We start from the raw sequence: 22,753 nt of genomic DNA on the forward strand, positions 1-22,753 counted from the left end.
ATGGATCACTTTAGTGAAAAAGTCCATGTCTGCTATTCTGAAATTTTCTTGATGGCTTTTGAAATAAAAAAGTCTTCAATTTCTTCTGTGTCTGTGTGTGTTGTGTGTGGGCATGTGAGTCCCACATGTACATGTGGAAGTCAGGGAATAACTTGCAGGAGTTGATTCTTTTGTTCCTCCATGTAGAGTCCAAAGAGAAGTCTCAGGTCTGGGCATCAGGCTTTACCCACTAAGCCATCTTTCAGGCCTTCTGGCCTTGTTAATAATTAGTTTTGGTTACTTGTTAGAACAACACATATAAACTTACCTTTGAATTTCTCTAATTTTGGTTTTTTGAAACAGTTATTATTTGGATTGGATTTCTTTTCTCTTAATATTTTGATCTTTTAATGTATCACCCTTCTTAAAGTATTACCCCAATTTTATATTTAAAACCATTGAAAAATTTTCAAATTTTGCTATTATGTTGTTAATGCTATGCAGATTTTCAGGGTCTCCTATCAAATACCTATATCCATAGCCTAGTTCTATGGAAACAGACAATGGAGAGCAACCATCTCGGTGCCTTAACCCAGGCAAAGCTATTAGAATTCTGAAATTGGCTTCATTAGACTAAAATGAAGGTTTTATCAGGTCTATGAGATCTTGAGCAAGTTATTTACCACCTCCCATTTGTGAAATAAAGTTAACATTGCCCTATGCAAACCCCACAAAAAGGACTTACTTTGATATAGCTTGGAATGCATTGTAAAAATTAAGTTCTTTATATAGAATCTCTTTCTACTCCTCACCCAGGCTCCTCAGAGCTTGCTGCTATTTTACCAGTTTCTCACATATAACTTCAAATTGGATCCCATATTCCTGGGTGTGTATCAGATTCTGACTTAGTTACTTTTTAAAGCTTCTCAGGATGGTGAGATAGCTCTAGATAAAGGCACCAGCCACCACACCAATGACCTGATCCTTGGAATCTACTTGTCAGAAGGATGGAACTGACTCCCAAAGTTATCCTTTCACCTCAACATGTATGTCATGGCTCTTGTGCAAGAGTTCAAGAGAACACACACACACCCAATATAGAAATAAAATGTCTCCAGCTTTGTACCTTTCTTTCCCTTTTTGTTATAGTATCTTTGAGGCAAGGTCTCATGTACCCAGTCTGGTCTTAGACTTGCTGTGTAACTGAGACTGGCTTTGAACTCCTGCCAGAGTGCTGGGATAACAGGCATGCTTGTCCAGGCTTGGTCTCTTGTTGGCTTGCTTTTTATCATACCTGAGAACAAAACACCTAACAGAACACTGTAAAGGAGAAACAACTCATGCTGGCTCCTAGGTCTTGAGAGCTCTGGCCATGATCATTTGGTTTCATGTGCCTCTGCTTGTAGTGAGACAGAGCTTCATGGTGGCAGGAGTATGTTGCAGAGTGCAAGTACTTGGGTAACTTTTTCCTTTCTTCTCCTTTACTTTACCTGGGCCTTCAGGTGTCATGGTACCACCGTGTATTAGGGTAGGTCTAGAAAGCCATTATAGACACATTAAGTCTGTTTTTCATCAATCTCCCAGTCCAGTCAATCTGACAATGGAGATCCGCCAACTCGACACCTTAACACAGGTCTGAACAGATGAGGTTATTAGGATTCTGAAATTGGCTTCATTGGGCTAAAATGTAGGCATTAGTAGGTCTCTTCCTTCTTGAGCTTCTAGGGCAGAGTCTATTAGCCACATTCCTCTGTCACCTCAGCTAGTAGACTTCAAGGCTCAGCTGACTTCGACTTGGATCTGCCTTTCTTTTCCCCATTGAAAGGCCCTGTTTCCATTGGCCCTACCTGTATTATGGAGGATAAACTTATTTGGAAAAACGATAATGAATAACCAGCCCTCAATTCCACCTGCACTCTTAATTCCTTTTCTCCATGAAATGTAGAATAATCATAGATTTTGAAATCAGAGTGTGCTTTTCTCTTTTGCCACATGCAACCATACTTCTTTAAGCACTTCCATATTGTCTGGGGAAAGAAAACAAGGCAACATAAACAAACAAACAAACCCAAAGCTCAAGATATTCCAGACTGTGGTGGTTTAAATAGGTAAGGCCCCCATCGACTCCTGTGTTTGAATGATTGGCACGGGATGTGGCACTATTGGGAGGTGTGGCCTTGGAGGAAATGTGTCACTGTGGGGGTGGACTTTGAGGTCTCCTTTGCTCAAGCTCCACCCAGTGTGGAACACAACCTCCTTCTGCTGTCTTCAGATCAAGATGTAGAACTCTCTGCTCCTCTAGCACCATGTCTGCCTGCATACTGCCATGCTTCCCACCATGATGATAATGGACTAAACAGCTGAAACTGCAAGCCAGCCCCAATGAAAGGTTTTTCTTTTTAAGAGTTGCCTTGGTCATGGTCTCGGTTCACAGCAATGAAACCCCAAGACACTGGTCTTCCTGGAAAATATTTCTGCTTGCCCTACTTCTGTCTGGGTTGGCCACTCTTTGCCTTGTTTAGCCTTCACAACACTGGTAGTTGCTACCACAATTCTTGTAAGGAACTGTGGGGGAGTTCAATTAAGCAGCCCATTGCTTGAAAGGTTTTGAGACTAGGAAAGAGACTTGATGCCAAGTGCCTTACCTCCCGCCAGTGCTCCTAACTGGCAGTGTGCAGAAATCTCACTATCCTAATGGAAAGGTATTGCTGTGAGAAGACAGTCCACGCCACTGTCGATTGCTGTGCGTACAGATGCTGTAGAGGGTGTATCTAAGCTTGGCATGTGCACTATGCTTATTTTTTTATCTCCTGTCTGAAAAAATGTCTCTTGACTGAAAACAACGAACTGTAGGAGATTCTTGTGCTGACTTTAAAGTAATGAAAGTCTGGGTGTCCTGTGTTGTTTGTCTAAGTAATTCTCCAGTAATCAGTGTTTATAACATATATTCATATTATATTATTTTCTGTTAATAAGGCTCAGTTCAATAATTTGTCATTGAAACTTTAATAACTACGCAGGGTTCCAAACATGAACTTTAAACAAGTTGTTTGTTCACATTCTTGATCTGAAGTTACTGATTAATTTCAGAATTGACTTGGATAATATTCCTTCACAACTTAATTAATGATGTTGACTTTGGCATCACATTTACGTGGTTTTGTGTGTGTGTGTGTGTGTGTGTGTGTGTGTGTGTGCAAAGATGATGTGTATGATTTGACAACATGGGCCAGAAATAATTTTGCTCGGAACCTCAGGAAACTGTAGGGATATTAACCACCCACCCCAACCAGTGCTTATAATAGAAATAAGCCTTCGCCATAAAGCTGCTCCAACAGGCCTTGTAACTGGAATGGCATGAGCAGGTGCTGCCACAATAAAGAAGCCAGCTTCCCCGTGAACAAATATGAAATTAAAAATATCAATCAATCTGTAGTCTCAGTTCTGTCTGGCTTCATCGTCATTTCTTCCAATAATGGTAAACTCGGGGTTGTCGGTACATCGTTAACAGGTTAAAGACCTTTAGAGTGTCCTTTTAAAGTATTTCAGGCAGTTGGCTCTGTTCCTCAAACAAGTGCTACATCGGAATCAGCGGAATCAGCGTGGAAAGCTAATGGGACTCCCAGCCTCAGGGCAAGTCCTCTGGCCCTCACAGCTGTTAGGACTCCACAGGACTTTGCAAAATGGGCTGGAGACTTACGGTGAGCTGCGGCATCTCCTTTAGGAAAGCCATTTATTCCTTAGCATGTGATGTCAACCAGACAGGCAGAATCTCATGTGATTGATTCAATTAGGTTCTGTAACCCTTCCTGCTAGGCCCCTCTTCTCTTTCTAAGGTGGTGGGTGATACATGAATGTGTGTGTGTGTGTGTGTGTGTGTGTGTGTGTGTGTGTGTGTGTGTGTGTAAGGGGCTGGGAGTGGGGTAGTGTTAGCTATCCTTAGCAGCCAGGATACCTGAACTTCCTGTCTTTCCTCCTCTCATTCCTATCCCTGTTCTGATATTCCTCCACATTAAAAATAAATGAATAAAATAAAGAACAGTCTGAGTGTTTCTCCTGCTTTTGCTTATCAGCCCACAATCTTGGTTACCCAGGCCCATGACCCTGCAGGCCTGTGCTGGCCCACTGATGTGGCTGTCTGTCCAGATACTGAAGTCTTGCTGAGGAGTCTGTCTGACACTCTATCTCTGTTGAACCAGGGCTGAAAATTCTGTTCTGTCAGGACTGATGTGTCACTGAGCAGAGCTCAGGGCATTGTCTCCCCAGCCTTCTTGAGCCACAGTCCTCTACAGCCCCAGGCCCTAGTTAGCAGATCATACAGGCACCCCTCCTCCGTGGAGTGAGATTGCTGATGGTCTCTGAACACAAGCATGACTTGTGAATTTTCACAAATGCTTATGTGGAGATTGACATAATTGTATTTGTTATTATTATTTTTTGATGATTTGACAAAACACTTGACAGAAACAACTCTTGACGGAAAGGAATTATTTCAGTCTGCAGTTTAGGATGGGAAAGACATGAAGGTTGGGCTAGATCTGTGGGTGGCATTCAGAGCTGTGATCTGGTCACACGCTCACTGCAAACAGGAAAGAAAAGTCTGAACTCTTGAAGTCTGCTCCAAGTGACTTATCTCGAAGAGCCACGAGTATAGCCCCAAAGGCCCTCCGGCCTCCCAAAGTGCCAACGCTTGCTGAGGACTAAGTGTCCAAATGGTAATGGAACACGGGATTCCTTTTTCCTGAACATTTCCTAGAGTTTATCTCTCTGCAGAACAAGTTACTATTTAACCAAAGGGAAGAGACATATGCTTTGTATAGTTTTACAGTGAGGGTTTATCTGAAGGCTGGTTTAATACACCCCCCTGTTGTCATATGTAAATTAGAGATGTGAAAACAACAGTGTCAAATAAAAACTTATAAAGTTAGCTTTCCTTGTTGCTTCCACACATTTTCAGTTTTTGCCCTTGGGCCAGGAGGAGGAGTGTGAATGAACAATTCCTATTGAGAAAGAATTGTGCACGAAAAACTAACAATGAGAGTGTACTGACCAAAACATTTAAAATTTTATTATGTGTGTGTGTGGGGGGGTGTTTTGCCAGTATATATACCTGAATACTGTATGTGTGTGTGTGTGTGTTGCTCATGGAGGCCAAAAGGGAGTGTGGGATGCCTAGAGACTGGCGTTACAGATGGTTTTAAGCTGCCATGTGGGTGCTGGGAAATGAACCTAGAACCCCTTCACTGTTAAGCCATGTCTCCTGCTCCTGATTAAAACATTTTATGCATCTCAAAGTGAAAGGTTTTTCCCTCCTTCATTATTTTCATGCTGGTAGACCAAGGAAAAGTCCAAGCTGTCCTTCCTTGCTCTTTGTCACACCAATCAAACCTCCATCGTGAAACCTGCTCTGATAAAGACACACTAGAGATTGAACCTGGGGTACTCAGAAAATTCTTCCAATTTAGGTCATAGTTCAACTAAATCACACATAGACACATAGTCAGTATTTTGTTTTTTGTTTTTGTTTTTTCTTCTTCTGGCATGTGTTTTCTGGAAAATTTTCCTGGTGTGTTATTTTCTTACCCACACATAGTACATAAGATGGATGTAGACAGTAATTTAAAATGGAAAAAAAAACACTAGTGATAGACTCTAGCATAAAACTGGTTATTTGGGAATATAGTACACACATGTAAGATATGTATGTATACATGTCATAGTAGTAATGAAGCTGGGAGAGGTCTGAAAGGGCAGAGATGTCTAATGTTTTAGCTCCCAAATCGTGAAACTGCCAAGCCTCTTCCCTCCCTTACAAGATGGGAAGTGGTAAAGTGTGGTCGTGACATGAAATACAGACATGGTGGTGTGTGGTTCCTAGTGAGCCTCTGAGAAGATGGGAGCAGAGTAATCCTGGAAGCTTAGTGGCCCATGCTTTGTGGAATAACAAGAAGACCCTGCCTCAAACCAAGGGAGACTGAAACTTGTGATCATCCTCTGACATCCAAATGAGTGTTCGGTGTCTTGCCCTCTGATCATCACACACACACACACACACACACACACACACACACACACACACACAAAAGAACTTGAAGATGTAGGGAATGGAGATGGGTATCCCTGCATTCAGAAAATATCAGTTCTAATCTTAGACTTCTGATCTCCAAAGTTTAAAAAGAAAAAAAAATTACTATTTAAGCCACTGGATCTCAAATTAATAACCTAACTAATATGACCATAGCATAAGGCATAAGTATAACTTAAATTTTTCTAGGAGTCACACTTGAAAATATTTAAAGGAAAAACAAGTGAGACTAATGTTAATAATATAATGTGATTAGCCTAATACACCCAAAATATTATCAAGTAATATAAAAGTACTGATGAGATATTTTACATTTTCCTCATGCTAAATCTTTAGAATGTGGTGTGTATGATCTAATTACAGAACAACTTCACAGGACTAGCTCTCCTTCCAGGCTGCCCGAGGCACAGGTCAGTGCCTTTTATCTCAAATAGGTTAGCTTTAGCTCCATAAAATACAGGGAGTGGGAGGGGGGTTGCTGGAGTCTTAGGTAGAAATAGGAAGGAGTACTATCAAATTTTGCCCCCAGTTAATTGTGAGTTAAACCAACTTTCCCTGTAAAATCAATGAGGGGTCTCCCTAACACACAAGAATCAGGCACACACCCATTTCCTACACAACTGGTTCTCTTTAACTCCAGCCACCTCTGGGCACCACTGCTGTATCCCAGTAACACAGCTGACTCTAGTATACTTTTCCAATGGTTCATTCAAGGCCTGCTCATGGACCCATCTCTTGACGTTCCAGATCATTTTAGCCTTCAACCGTCTTGACCCCCTCTAGCCTAGAGCCTGGCTTTCCCTGAGCTTTACATATTGGGTATTCTACACCACCCCCTTGTACACATGAGCTAGTGTGACACAATGGAAGGAAACCCACATGTCTGGGCTGGTGTCTTGTCTCTACTGTTTGTAGAATGTGCATCTTTACTTGGGGCTGGTGAGATGGCTTAGTGGGTAGAGGTGGCTTTTTGACAGGTCTGTAGACCCGAGTTCAGTCCTTGGCTCCCATAAGGTAGAGGTAAAGAACCAATCCGAGAGTTGTTGTCTGAGCTGTCTCATATGAGGCTATGCCAGTACCTGGCAAATACAGAAGTGGATGCTTACAGTCATCTATAAGATGGAACACAGGGCCCCCAATGGAGAAGCTAGAGAAAGCACCCAAGGAGCTGAAGGGATTTGCAACCCTATAGGTGGAACACAATATGAACTAACCAGTACCCCCAGAGCTCGTATCTCTAGCTGCATATGTAGCAGAGGATGGCCTAGTCAGCCATCATTGGGAAGAGAGGCCCCTTGGTATTGCAAACTTTATATGCCCCAGTACAGGGGAATGCCAGGGTCAAGAAGTGGGAGTCGGTGGGTAGGGGAGCAGGGCGGAGGGACGGTATAGGGAACTTTCGGGATAGCATTTGAAATGTATATAAAGAAAATATCTAATAAAAATAAATTTAAAAGACACACAAAATAAAATAAAATAAAATAAAATAAAATTAAAAACTGTGTTCTCAGAATCCCTGTGCATCCATAAGATAGGAGTCATGCTACCCATTTTATAGCCAGACACTACCTTGTAGCCTCCCTGCTTCATTGTGGCTTGTATTGCCTTTGACTTGTTGAGTATTGATTTAGTGCCTGGCATAACGCTCACTACTAGTCACAGCTGTGAACAACAACAACAACAAAGCTTATTAGTCACTTCTTGGGAACAGGTACCAGGCCATATATTTGCATATATTATTTCGCTGTGCTTTGTTTTGAGACAGGGTCTCACTGTATATAGCCCAGGCTGGTCCAGAACACACTTGTTTTATTTTCAATCATTTTCCAGAACAGATTGCAAAGTGTTTGGTCAGCATTTGATGGACATTTGTTGTTTGTGCAAAGAAATGGTCATATATAAAATTAAAAACACCATGGGGCAGGAGAGGTGGCTCAGTACACAAACAAGTAGATGGACCAGAGTTCGGATCTCAGCTCCCCTGTAGCAAGCCAGGTGTCTCACACTCACCTGTAAATCCAGCACTAAAAGGAGATGGAAGCAGGAGGACTGAGGGGCTTGCCAGGGGTCAGCCTAACTGAAACAACACAGCTCCATATTCATTGGGAGAGCCTGCCTCAAGGGAAAAGTCAGGCAGTGAGAGAGAAGAACACTTTTCCTCACGGGTGTGCATGCTTGCATACACACACACATGTACACGTAACACACACACACCTACATACACTTTCATGCACACACATACATTTAAAAAAATTAATTGAACTAAAAAGGAAAGCAGCAGAGCTCACTATGAGTTTGGGATCTGATGGCCAAGTTGAAAATGACTTCTCAAGTCTTCACAAGTCTTTCTCAGCAGGCATTCTCAGAGGCTGATACCCTGGCTTTTTAAGGGATGTGCTGATTGCTTGAGGTCAAGTCCACTTCCCTGTAGTTTTCACTTGTATCTATGTGCTTGGATGCCCATTCAGTACTGCCAATGGGCACTGGAAATGTGGGAAATTACATGCAAGGGCTCAGGGCACAGGATGCTTTAAAGAAGGAAATTGCTGGAAGTCTGAGAAAGCCTGCAGTTGTGACTCCAAATAATTGTTTCCTCTGCAATGCTCATCTCCTTAAAACGTAGAGTATTTGTCTAAAGACCCACATATGTACGTGCCCTACTCATACATTCGAGATCTGAGCCTGCATGGTAGTTTGCACTGTAAATTTACCTCTATATTTGCATTAAAATCTTCTTAAAACTTATTTCATGCTAGAACTCTCTCTGGGTTTAAGTCATGGTCTTTTTTCCTTTGTCTTTGATATTTGGCTTCTATACAACTACCTCTACCCTTGGCATTGAGGACATTCCAGATAGATTCCTTTTATATCTCCTCCCCTCCCCTTCTCTCTCCAAAGGAGAAAGTAGTGTTTCCAGCCTTTGTAAATAATTAAGGTCCTTGAGTCTCTGCATCATTCTGGTTGCCCTCTGCTGTACCTCCTTGATTCCAATAATACTCTTTTCATATTAACGTGATCTGTCTTGTAGGAATGCTCTTGCTGCATTCCAAGTGGAGCCTGCCTCCAGCCTCTTCATTGTAAGTGATCGTTCTTGACCGGCATTTTTGTCTGTGCACCCACAATTCCGTTTCAGAGTCTTCAATACTGGAATCCCCGCTATTTCCTCCACTTTCTGTATTATCCGATGATCTATGAAGACCCAAACAATCTCAGGTCATCTTCAGATCCTTTCTATCTGTCCTTAGTCACAAATGGTCATTGGCAAAGGCAATTGCTTGTGCTGATAAATCGAGCCTGCTGAAGATGTAAAGAGACCCTAGACCCAAGGAACGGTTAGATTCGGACATGAGAGTATTCAGACATGAGAAGGCACTAATGAACCCATGAGAGGACAGAAGAGGCAAACGCTGTGGTGCTTTGGAGTCGAGGAAGCAAAAGCTATGCTCAGAGGTGACCATCATGGAGTTTGCCATTTCCAAAAGTAAACACCCCTGGTTCAACCTGATTCTGAGAAGCCTCCAAGTCTGTCACCACACTCCCATGCCTGTCTCTCACTCCCCTCCAGTGCCTGCCTAACCTCACTCCCATGACTGTCCTTACATTCTTATGTTGATTCAGGTTTCTGATTTGCTTCCTGGTTTTCTAAAATAGTCATCACATTTGCCCCCCACCCAACCCCCTTCCAATACACCATCTCCAGTCATTCTAAATGATCATGTACATGGCTGCCAAAAATGACTTCTCCTGTCTGACAGTGGACTCAGTGACATCTACTCCTGTGACTTCATGGTTCCAGCAGATGGAACTGGGCTGCCTTTGAACACTTTCAGCAACTTGAGCTGGGTTACTGCTTGGAGATGTCTCAGGCCGTTTCTCTGCCTTCTGGCCACTGGTTCCCCCTTGCTAGGCATGCCTCTCTTAACTTGTTTACCTCTTTCTCACCAAATCCCAAAAGCCCCTTTGACACACTTTCCCAAACATCCTTCAAGTCTCCTTTCTCCATTTCTTTAAATTTTGAAAGTTCAGTTGCTGGGAATTTTACTTCAGTGGCATTACTCAGGCTAGGTTGACCGTCATATTCCTCTACGCTCCTCAGATATACTTATGAATAAAGTTCACCTTTAAACATTGTTTAAAACCCATCTCTGTGTTGGAAATAGCTGTATCAGTGTAGGTGGGCGTATTCATGTCAGAAGTCCCAACACAACTGGGAACATGAAATAATTTTATCGACTGCTGTCAGCTCAGCCGTCAATTGGTTTAAAAAAACCAAAGGAACTCAAATGATTGGTAATAACTCAGTTAGCAAGCTGTTGCTCTTTGTACCAAATCTAAAACTACTAAAAATAACTGGATAGGAATGTCTTAATGTTTTATCCAATAACCCTTAGAGGTTGTGTGTACGTACGTACATGTGTGTGTCCCAGAGAAGGATGGATACAGAAAAATGATCTAGGGCTAATTTTTAAGAACATAGATATTTGAGTCCCCACTCTTCACCTTTTAGACTGTTCTCTGATAAATCTTTTTTATGATTATTTTAACAGGTTTCCTGTGTTTCTGGCGACGACTATTTTATGGGGCTGTGTTTACAGCCTCCCAGATGGAGCCGCTGCTCCTCCAACAACTTCCAGAATAATGTAATCACACTTGCTGAACTGCGGCTCCTGGCTGCCCAGTCTCAATTCGAAGGATGCAAGTAAAATACCATTTCAGTGTCCTTTATGTGTTCTTCTCCAACCCCTGTATCTTTGGGGGGAAGATTAAAATAGACTGTTCTCAAGTCTGGTGATTTCTGTGGCGAGAGGAGCTGTTATTCCCCACTGTTGAGAGTGAAGGTGGCTCTAACCACTCAGAAAGACATTTTGCAACACATATTATGACTCTCTGTTTCCATTTCTGGAACGCTGTAGATCACTGGGTAGGGGAGAGTTACTGCAGACCAACCACACCATGATGCTGGATTGTATATCAGAAGGTGAATGCTGGTCATACTGTCAGTAGGATGCGTTTGCTCACGCGTTTGTTAGCTCTAGGCACTGATTTTCAAAGTTGTGTTTAGAAAGCAGACATCTCCCATTACAACTTACCAGGCAAAGACAAGATCTTATGACATTTTAGAAATTAAAAAAAATCATTGACTAAAAATCTGGGTTTCTTTTTCTACTCTAAAATAGAAAATCCAAAATTTCTTTGAGAGATTATTTAGTTGTAAACTAAATTCACAATGTACTGGTGGCCTCTGTACATAGTCCAGGACTATTCACCTTTGCATTTCATTTCATGAGCAAAAAATAATCTTCTTATTGAAAGACATGTTATATTAAGTTTCTGTTATTAGTAGCTAAAAATAATTTCTATCGGATGCAAGATATTTATATGGTAGTTACAAGCTGGCAGAACTTGAGACATCCAAGTTATAAATATTCTGAAATTGCTTCTTATTTCTCTTTGGAGTGTGTGTGTGTGTGTGTGTGTGTGTGTGTGTGTGTGTGGTATTTTAGGTAAGTAGTTATGATATTAGTATGGGGATTTGGATTTTTGCAGAACATGTCCACCACTCTGATTTTATTGGCTGAATGCAATGTGTTTGGTGGTGGTGGAGGTGGTAATGGTGATGGTGGTGGTGTTAATGGAAAAGAAGCTCATGGGGGTATTTGGGACTCTACCTTTGGACCTGACATTGTCTACTCTTCGGGGGAGCATGGTAAGGAGGAAATAGTAGCATTTTATGATGAGGAGGCTATATGGCCTTTTGAAAGGGCCTTGCTTACTAAGCCTCAAAGTCTTTTCCAGCCTTAAAACTCAAGTCTGTGACCCTGTGCCTGCCACTTCGATCTCAGGGTCTCTGGCTACTATCCAGGTTTTCTTTTCGTTTGTATTCTAGATATAAAGTAGTATAGACACATGAAGAAACATCAGTCTAGAAGAAGAGATAATAAAAGGTCAGGTAGTCACAGCTCAATGCACTTCAAGGAGGCAATTATGAGGACTCTGGGAATGAATACTATCTCTATGGGATAGTTTACAGACCACGGGCTCTATTCACTCTTCTGCCCTCTTGGCTCTGTTAGACATCCGGGATTTCAGCCTCAGAGATTCCTAAGTTGTTCAGCAACATGATTGTCAAATGGGCAGGAACTGCTGGCTGATATTAGGAACAGACCATCCAAAAAACCACCCCATCCATATCTTGACGGAAAGGGGGGCTATTGTGCAGAACTATGAGAAACCTCACGTGTAGTATTTCTAGCCCTGGAGGTGTTCATATGTGGTGACTGGAGTGTCCATGACAAGGTAGCTTAGCTTGGTGCTCCCGATCTTTGCTGTTCTAATCCACCAGCTGCTAGACATATCTACTGCCATGCCGACTGAAATTAATTAAAATCAAGTTAGAAAACTCAGCTCAGTCCTACCAGTCATATTCGAGGGCTCCGTTGCTGTATATGGTTGAGGTTGACCATGCTAGACAGCATAGCTAATAGTCACTCTCATCGTTACAGAAGGTTTTCAAGTTTCCTGTCCTTTCAGCAGACCAACAGTATGCCAACCATCCCAACTGCCTGGGGAGCACATCACATCATTCTCCTCACAGGTTTAAAAGTCAATAGCACCAAATGCCTCAGGATATAGCCCTATGCACACCACCCCACTTCAAGCCCAAGAAGACTGGCCCCAGACTTGCTTTCATGGCGCCCAGACTCGTTTTCACACTCTAACTATGTGGGAACACTAAAATCAACCAATGAGTGACTGGGTCCCTGGCCCAACAAGTCTATGTTCATGGAATATTATATATTTAAAAGGGTTTGCCAGTGAATTCAGGAAGCAGCCATGATAAAGAGACCACTGCTTTAGGGCTTAGTTATGAACATATTAGAACGTGCTGGTCCCATTAGGAAATGACTAATCAGGACACATATTTACCTCTTAGAACATTTCATAAATGACTTCCCTTTACTCTGTCTATAAAATTACACACCACCTATAGGTACATTAACTAAGGTCACCATAAAAGGGGATGTGTAACTTATTTATCCAAAGTTATTACTAAAACAAGTGAATTTCAAATAAATGCTTTCTGGTGGCATCCCAACTCCCTGGGGATAAAGTAGGCAGTCGCACATTTGTTAGCCCTTGCTCCACTCTCTACTGGCTAGGGGTCTTCTGCCAGTCAAGTTCTTTAAATAACAACTGTCCATAAAATGAAGACAAGAGATGGCACAGATGAACCCAGGACCAATGATGACTCATGTGTGACTCTCCTGCCTCCTTTGCCTGAAGAGGTACTAAGGGGCACTGTTTAGGACTAGTTCCTTTACTGTGAGCCTGGTCATGTGATGTCTATAGCCCCATGTTAAATATGCAGCACAGATGAGAGACCAGGATTTGTATGTTGAGTTTTGTTGGCGCCTTTGTTGCTTTGGCATATTTGAACTTAACCCAATACATACACTGCTCATCTTACAGGTTCCTCTTGGAGCCACCCTTTCCTCTTTAAATCTTTACTATGCTCACAACTTGCCCAAATGCAGGTCTTTCTCTTTAGACATTCAGCTTCCATGCTAGCAGATATGAAATCTGCTTTGTTCCCTTCTGAATCCTCAGCACTTAGCTCACTAACTGGCAAGTATTGATGGTTGAGTAGCACCTAGGTGGCAGAGAGGGAATGGATGAATGAAAGATAGACAGGAGAGCTAGTTTTATCTTCCTATTCTTTGTTAGTATATACAAAAGCACTGTATTTATAGTATATAGCAAACCCCATTATTATGATAATTACAGAGAATATAAGATTAAGACATTACATATGAGGATAAATCCAACGAGTATGAGCTGGAAGCAAGCGAAGACATCATCAGATTCTGGATGTCTCTAAGTGAGGTCAAAAGAACATCTGTAGCTACATCTGAATAATCTGGGTAAGGGGGTGGGGATTTGTTCAAATGAATAATCTAGATTTAAAGGGACTCTACCACCCCACAGTGCTACCCACCACCACAGAGGGCCAAGGGGGGCCTGAGAGTAAGCATGAGGAGTCTTCACATCTTACCAAAAATCATCACTAGTTTAGACCAGAATGAGTCCACCATTCTAGTGGTAAAACCTGGGCATCTTCATTTTAGCAAGTACACTGCCTGCGTTCTGTGCACTAGAGTTTAGGAGCCATTGGTCTGGTTCAGCACTTGGCTCACTCCAAGGGAATGACTTGTGGTCATGCAGCTGTCACCACCGTTCTTTGGGGTGGGGATCCATGAGACAATGCCTTTGGGAAATTATGGCTTAGGGGAACATGGTGGCAAATAAGAATGGCCCCAGTAAAAATCATACATTTGAATGCCTGGTCATCAGGAGTGGCACTTCTGGAGAGGAATTAGGACTGTGGCCTTGTTGGAGTAGGTGTGGCTTTATTAGAGGAAGCATGTTGCTGGGGTGAGCTTTGACATTTCAGGAGCCCAAGCCAAGCCCAGTGTCGCTCTCTTCCTGCTGCCTGCGGATCTGGATATAGGACTCTCAGCTCCTTCTCCAGCACCATGTCTGCCTGTGTGCTGCCTGTGTGCTACCATGCTTCCTGCCATGCTGATGATAGACTAAACCTCTGAACCTGTAAGGCAGCCCCAATTAAATGCTTTCCTTATAATTAAATGCTTTCCTTATGTGATCATGGTGTCTCTTCACAACAAGAGAACATTGACTAAGATGGAAAATTTTCTCCAGAGAGCCACATGCATGTTCCTTGGTTCAATTCCATCTCTTCCTTCATACCTCTTGACTTATCCCTGACTGAATTCTGTAATCTGTGAAATGAGAATAGTGAGACTCCTCTTACAGAAGTGTTCTGGGTATTAAATGAGATGATACCATGAAGTACAGACAAACAACACTAGTGTAGAGGAGTTGCTACTTTAATTACTGTTGTTGCTTCCTTCAGTATTTTGGAATACTTATAGAACTTTTGAGATTTATAGTACAGGTAACTGTCCATAGGCAACACAATTAAACCCTTACAGATTATTTCATAGGACACATACAGACTTTGTTTAAGTAACCCTAGTATATAAATCAAGACGTACATAAAAGCTATGCTACCAAGTAATTACTTACTTTCAGAATATAATTCTCCTCCTCCTTTCCAAACAGAAAAGATTCCTATGAGATTTATTTGAATGAAAAATTGAATAAAAGTTTTGAATAAAAATTTTATTGATTTGAATAAAATATTCCCATTGTACATTTAAAGTCTGATTTGATACATAAAAGAAGTTTATGCAAGATTTTGCTGACAGGACCCTGATATAGCTGTCTCTTGTGACGCTTATGCCAGTACCTGGCAAACACAGAAGTGGATGCTCACAGTCAGTTGTTGGATGGAACACAGGGCCCTCAATGGAGGAGCTAGAGAAAGTACCCAAGGAGCTAAAGGGATCTGCAACCCTATAGGTGGAACAACAATATGAACTAACCAGTACCTCCCCCCCCCCAGAGCTTGTGTCTCTAGCTGCATATGTAACAGAGGATGGCCTAGTCGGCCATCAATGGAAGGAGAGGCCCTTGGTCTTGGGAAGATTATATGCCCTAGTACAGGGGAATGCCAGGGCCAGGAAGTGGGAGTGGGTGGGTTGGGGAACAGGGCAGGGGGAAGGTCTAGGGGACTTTCGGGATAGCATTTGAAATGTAAATGAAGAAAATATCTAATAAAAAAGAAGAGTTTATGTGAAATATTCAGAGACATTCTTATTGTTGAAATATAAATATTTGTTTTCTGTTTCCAGGCTCTTTTGTATAGTATTGCAGGTTCCCTGGTCAAAGTGTCAATGCGGTGGTTCCGCAGATGGGAAGCAGCTGGGGACATTGCTTTAGAAAGGACAGAATGGTTTAGACAGAGGGCTGTTAGCACTTGGAAGAAATGCTTTCCACTGCTGCATGTTGGTGGGAACCTGTGACACAGTTCTCACTGGACCATGGGGTGACAAGAGACATAAGAACAGCCCAATAATGCTCCCTAAAACTAAAGGTCTTCAAGTTAAAAGTCTGTGCTCAATTCTAACACTGTCTTCTTATTCTAGTGGGTTAAAATGTCCTGCATTTTAGAAAAATACTTATGGGTAGTACTGGCTATAGCTGTGACTATCACATGCTGTCTCTACTTGGTAAAAATAAAACTAGCCGTCCTGCATTGTCCCATGTATTGAGTGTGTGTGTGTGTGTGTGTGTGTGTGTGTGTGTGTTGGTTGGTTTTTGTTTTTTTTTTGTTTGTTTGTTTTTTACATCTTACTTTAAAAGTCCAGATAACCTGGTTATATTTTTATAATAACTTGAAAGTTAACTTGGTAGATAACAACATTTTCTTTTCATGATGTTACCTTTATATATATTTTTTTTCATTCATATATATAGATATATATATATATAAAGTTTATTCAGTACTTACTTCAGCATTTACTTGGGTTGTTAGGACTAAGTGGTTATTTATCTATTTATTATAACAACAAAACATTTTTCCTCATGAATAGTATGAGGGTTGGCCTTTTTTTCCATCTAAAATATACTTTATTAACAATCTTTGGATGCACTGAGGATAATAAGTTGTCAAATAAAGGTGTTTGAAATGGAAAACTCTTTAAAAAATATAGCTTACTCATCTCCATTTTGTTTGAAATGGATGTTGAACAGATGAAAACAGAATTATGGTCATGGGATTCCAAGGAGCCGACACTGATCCCTCAGTATCACGCTATCTTCCAGAGAACACAGTCCACAGCAGCAGCTACACTCTGTTCAGATTGCTTCATTCTTCTTTCTTCCTTCCTCCAGTCCTCCCCTTCCTCCTTCCTCAGTCCTCCCCTCCTTCCTTCCTCCAGCCCTCCCGCTTCTTTTTGCCCTTCCCTCCCTCCCTTCCTTTGCCCCTTTCATCCTTTTTCTCCTTCCTCCCTCACTTCCCTCCTTTCTCTTCTTCTTTCCCCCCCTCTTCCCCTCTTCCCTTCCCTCTCTTCTTTCCTTCCCTTCTCTCCTCCCCCTCCCTTCTTTCCTTCCTTTCTCTCCTTCCCCTCCCTTCTTTCCTTCCTTGAGGGGAAAAAACATTGAAAACCTATGACAGACTGAAACTTTGTATGAAAAAACTACAGAAAAAATATCCTGGGAATCATGCTAACCGAAACCCATCATAAGTGTGGCCATACTCAGAAGGAGAGTGTTTCTGTGGAACTCTGTGGGGAGGGCTGGATTGCACAGGTGCCTGACCAGGGCAGGCTGGCATTCTTCTCCAGCCTCTACTGTCCCAGCTGGAGGGCAATGGTTTTATGACCTACTTTTGTTTATCTTCTCTGGTTCTGAGTTTTCACTGTTTTCTTTGAAAAGGGAATCAAGGAGCTGATACTTTCAAGGGGCTCCTGAAATTTCTACCACTCATTTACACAGTTGCAAAGATTTTTTTACTTTAAATTTTTGCATGCATCATTTTTTTTAAACTAATGTCCATGTTCCTTCACTTTACTTTTTGTGCTGCATGTGATATTATAATATGCACATACATGTATGTCCATACATATCCAATGTAATATGTATACACATATATAATATAAAAATATATGCATGTATTTATGTATGTACATATGCATTTCTATGTCTCTATATATAAACACATAAATAACAAGACATAAATATATGAATAATATGAAAATATATTCTCTATATCTAACATAGCATGGGTATATAATATATAGATTTATAATAATATATAGGATATATATGTGTGTGTATATACATATACATATACATATACATATACATATACATATACATATACATATACATATACATATACATATACATATACATATAGTTTTAATTGTACTGCAGGCATAATGACCGAAGCTCAGCCTTCAGAGCCCAAGTCAGCACCAGCCATGTTGGTAGATGCTTGTATCACAGCGCTAGTGACATATACTGTAGGATCACTAAAGCTGAACTGATAAGCTCCAGGCCAATCAGAGATGTGTGTGTAAGAAGGCCAAAGGCATTCCTGAGGATGACAGCTAAGGTTCTTCTCTGGTCTCCACACGCAGAGGCATACATGAACACACACAGACACACAGGCACACAGACCCATATGCACCTCACACACACAGACACACAGGCACACAGACCCACAGACACACATGCACACTCACACACACAAAAGGAAAACAGCACAGAGTGAGCCAGCCCAGAACATTCCCTCTCTGCCCTCACTGTGGCTTTGCACCCCAGGTGGCTTTCTCCACAGGCACAGATAAGCCAGAGACACAGCATCTTTCGGGCAGGTAAGGAATTTCCCTGTCAAGCAGAGAGATGACTAGTGAATGGCAGGATCTGTCTGCTATAACCTGAAAACTTAAGAAGAAACACACATCCTCACTCCAGGCAGAAGTCTTGGCTTGTGATTTCCTCCTCCTCCTTCCTTCTCTTCCTTTCTTCTCTTTACTCTTTGAAGAATGTCTCTGTTGTTACCTGCAGCAGGCTCTGAACACTCACTTGCTATTTTGTTGATTGCTCTGTCCTCAGAGACAGCGCATTTAAATCCCATCTGCTATAGCAACATCAGGACTGCTGGGAAGTTAGAGCCCCTCTAAATAGAACTCTCCAGGGCCAGCTCCAAGGGAGGGTCTGGAAAAAGCCACAGGGCGACTGAGAGGCACACGTAGAGAGGCACACAGGATTACCAGAACAGAGGGACGTCCTCGCCCTTTCTTTTTCTTACAAGAGAGAAAAAGGGAACGCAAATATGTTGGTATTTGATGAATTGTTTCTATTCAGGGGAGTGCTATCATTTCACCCCATCCCCCCACCCCTTTTTGAAAACATACCCACAGTCTCTGAATTCCCATTAATGCAAAGTTCAGATAAAGCCGATGAAAAGCATCTGCCATCTTGATAGTTGCCATGGCAGATGGCGCCAGCCTTTATGCTTTTATCAGTATTAGTATCAGAACACACTTTGTGTTCCAAGCCGAGATAAAAATCATTGAAGCCGTACCTGGAAGAGGCAGTACCGGCTGCAGGCCTTGCCACTCTGCGTCATGATAGAGCAGCTTGAAAAACAGTCACACACACACACACACACACACACACACACACACACACACACACACACAAGCAGAACATGTTTGTTCCTGCGGTGATGGTTGCAAACTTTGGAGATGGGAGTGGGGGTAGTAAGGAAAAAAAAGCTGCTTTTCCTTCATCCTCAGTCCTCATGGAGCCTCATCCTGATGGGATATCCTACAAGGAGGACTCAATGTTCGTGCTAGAAATTAAGAAATGTACAAGGAGAGAGCTGTGCACGGCTCAGGCTCAGGAAGCCTCTGCCCCTCACTATGACACAGCATTGAAATGAAACTGCTTATTAAGTCACTGCTGCCATGCTGACTCCACAGTACATGAGTTCTGCCCTGTCCCACCACTCCTTGCCTCAATCGAGCCTTCTACACTATGGTCTGATAACATCATCCTATTCAGGATGCCCCAAAGATCTAAGGTTAGAAAATTAAGTACTTTCTTCTACTCTCTATTGAAAAACCTGCTTGCTTCCCTGCTTTAATCACTTGGCAAAATTATTTTCAGTAGTATTGTTGCTTGATCAAATAAAGGGTGTGTGATCCTAAGTTATTATACAAGTGTTAGTGACACAGTCAGGTGAACCATTTGCCTGGTACACAGGGTGGGGGTGAACAGTAACAGAGAAAAGGCAAACAAGAGTCATACTAGTTGAACTGTGTGTGTGTGTATACATATATACATATATACATATATGTATATAATTAATAACACATATATATAATTAATAACAAAGGCTGGGAGCCATTATAGTTGCTCCATTGGTTTCAAGCAACCTCAAGAATGTCTTAAAAGAGTTTTAAGAACAAACGAAACAAAACAAAACAAATTGGCTTTCTAACCTTTCCCTGTATATGAGAACTGGATTTGGAGCTGAGCCTCATATATTAACTCTGCTGTATGCTAACTAATTGTAATTTCAACTACCTTGAAGACTGCCCTCGAAGATTAAGTGAAATAAAGTATGTAAAATAGAGACACCAATGTTCCATAGCTATCAGGGACTATCAATGTTATCAAATTAATCAGACCCCCAACTTCTTAGCGTCGGAGTTGCCTTAAAGGGATTCTTCAAAAGTTGCATTTCTGGTAGCACCTACCTGTGTGGGCATTAGACCACTGTTGCCCAAGAAACTAAGCACTCAGCAACCTAGACTTCAGCCCAGCTCCAAGGCGGGGCATAGACACTGCCAAGGAGCCTGCAACAGCTTGGTGAATGTTGGACAGCCTGATGCTCTTTCCAGGCTACACTGAGGAGTGAAGGGCAATAATTAACTAAGATCTAGTAATACAGTCCAGAACGATGTGGTTTACAAAGAGCTGCCAGGGAATGGGAAAGCCACTTACTGCTACGGCACTGAATCTTACCCCTTACTTCAGGGTGTAGGACTTCACAGAAGATGGTAGGAATAAAAACATACCCTCTCAAGGTTTTGCTCTGTGACTAATGTGATTGTCTTCATTTTTATACTGCAGTTGAGGTGTGAGTTATGTCAGTAACATGTACAGTTCCATATTGTGTAGTTTGATAAGCTGTATGTTGTGTAACTATTAAGCCAGTGTTACCTGTCTTAAAGGTTGCCCTGTGTGGCCCCTTTGTAGATAGCCCATGGCTACGCCTACTTTTTGGAAATTCCTGACCTCTCTGTCTCTGCAGCATTGACTTTTAAAGACTGTCATCTATGCAGACTTTTGCAAATGCCTATTTTCATGTACTCCACGGTGTCCAAAGTTTGCTTATGTTGTGTGTATTTCTAATGATTTTATTCCTTGTTACTATGCAGAATTCTATTATATGGACATATCTGTTTATCCACTACTCTACTGAAGAACATTTGGGTTGCTTCCAGTTTGGGGTGATTATGAACGAGGCTGCTATAAACAGCTGTGAACATGATTTTGGATGAGAATAAAGTTTATTTCACTAGGGTAATACTTGGGACCGTGTCTGCCGGGCAGTATAACAAGCATATGTTTATCTTTCTAAGGAGTGACTGGACTCTTTCCCAAAGTGACCAAAGTGCCTCACATTCCCATCCTAGGTGATGGAAGTCCCTGGGGTTGGACAGGCTCACCAGAGTGTGGTGGTGTCCATTTCTCCTCCTTGATTTTGTCTTCTATGTAGGTGAGCAGTGACTCCTCAATGTGGTTCATGCTTCCTTTTGCTTTTCCAAATAACTATTGATGCTGACTACTTTGGTGTGTCAATTTGTCATCCTTATATTTTCAATCAAGTTTCTGTTTCATTATTATAGCCGGGTCCCCCCTCCACACACACACACACATATACAACTAGTTTGATCAAAATAGCTGTCAGGAAAACAATTTCAATGGAGGAAAACTTTATTTTGGCTCACAGTTTCATACATTTTGGTCCACTGTGGCGGAAAAGGCATGATGGGAGTGTGGTGGTGGAAGTGTACGGTGGAAGGGCCTCACATCTGAGGAATCAGAAAGTTGAGGCAGTGCAACCAGAAGTACAGCTGTGTTAGCCCCATCTCCCAAAGCCTCCCTAGCCTCTGCATCTGACCCCACCAGCTGGGGAATAAGCAGTAACTGTGAGCCTGTGGGCAACATTTCAGATTCAAACCATAGCAGATGTTTTGCCTGTGTTTTGAATTAGGTTTGTTGTTTTCTTATTATTGAATTTTGAGAATTAAAAAAAAATGTGAATGTAAGTTGTATCAGATCTTAAATTTGCAAATACTTCCTTTACATCTGTAACTTGTCTTATTCACTTATAATTTGAATTAGAAACAATAATAAAAATATATTTATCATGTATGGTATTTTGTTTTGAAGTATGTGTTTAATGTGGAATGAGTAAATCAAGCTAATTTAACATATGCAGCATCTCACATCTGTATTATCTTTGAAGTTAAAGGCATGAAGAATCTATTTCTTTAACAGTTTTCAGGAATATATTATCTTGAGGCTGGACAGATGTCTCAATGGTTAGGAATGCTTACTTTATAACTACAGGAACTGGGTTTGGATCCCAGCACCTGTCTTGGACACCTGCAAATCTAGGCTGTGGTGGCAGAGACAGGAGTATCATTGGGGACTGCTGACTGCCATTAACCAAAAATGTCTAGTTCTGGCTTCATGGAGAAACTCAAGAAAAAACAGAGAATGATAGGGAAAGACACTTGACTGTTCTTTGTCCTCAACATATATACCAGGTTACATGTTTGCACATGTAGATACACACACACACACACACACACGGGAGGTGATAGATAGATAGATAGATAGATAGATAGATAGATAGATAGATAGATAGATAGATAATTAGCAAAGCAGCTTCTAAAAATAAAAGAATGTAATATACTGTCAAATATTATTAGATCTTTTGAACTCATTTCCTATTTGTCTGGTTTGTATTCCTTGATCAAACTCTCCCCAGCTTGCCTCTTCTCTGCCTCTTTTAACCTTCAATGTCTTCCAAATAGCAGGACCTCTTAATCTGATAAAGTTTAACTTATCAATTTGTTTAAAAAGTCAATTTTTTCTTTTAGTTTTGTTTTTCAAGTATGTTTGCCTTATGTAAGGTGGCAAACATTTACTCTTGTGTTTTCTTCTATAGTTTTGTCT

General features: G+C 41.5%; 1 pseudogene; it reads right to left on the reverse strand.

Moving 5' to 3' along the window:
* LOC110312269 overlaps positions 1 to 21,313 on the reverse strand; it is a 45,348-nt pseudogene extending 24,035 nt beyond the window's left edge.
* Between the last annotated feature and the right edge of the window lie 1,440 nt (positions 21,314 to 22,753).

The sequence above is a fragment of the Mus caroli genome, chromosome 17 (genome assembly GCF_900094665.2).
Source record: "Mus caroli chromosome 17, CAROLI_EIJ_v1.1, whole genome shotgun sequence".
Lineage (NCBI taxonomy): Eukaryota > Metazoa > Chordata > Mammalia > Rodentia > Muridae > Mus > Mus caroli.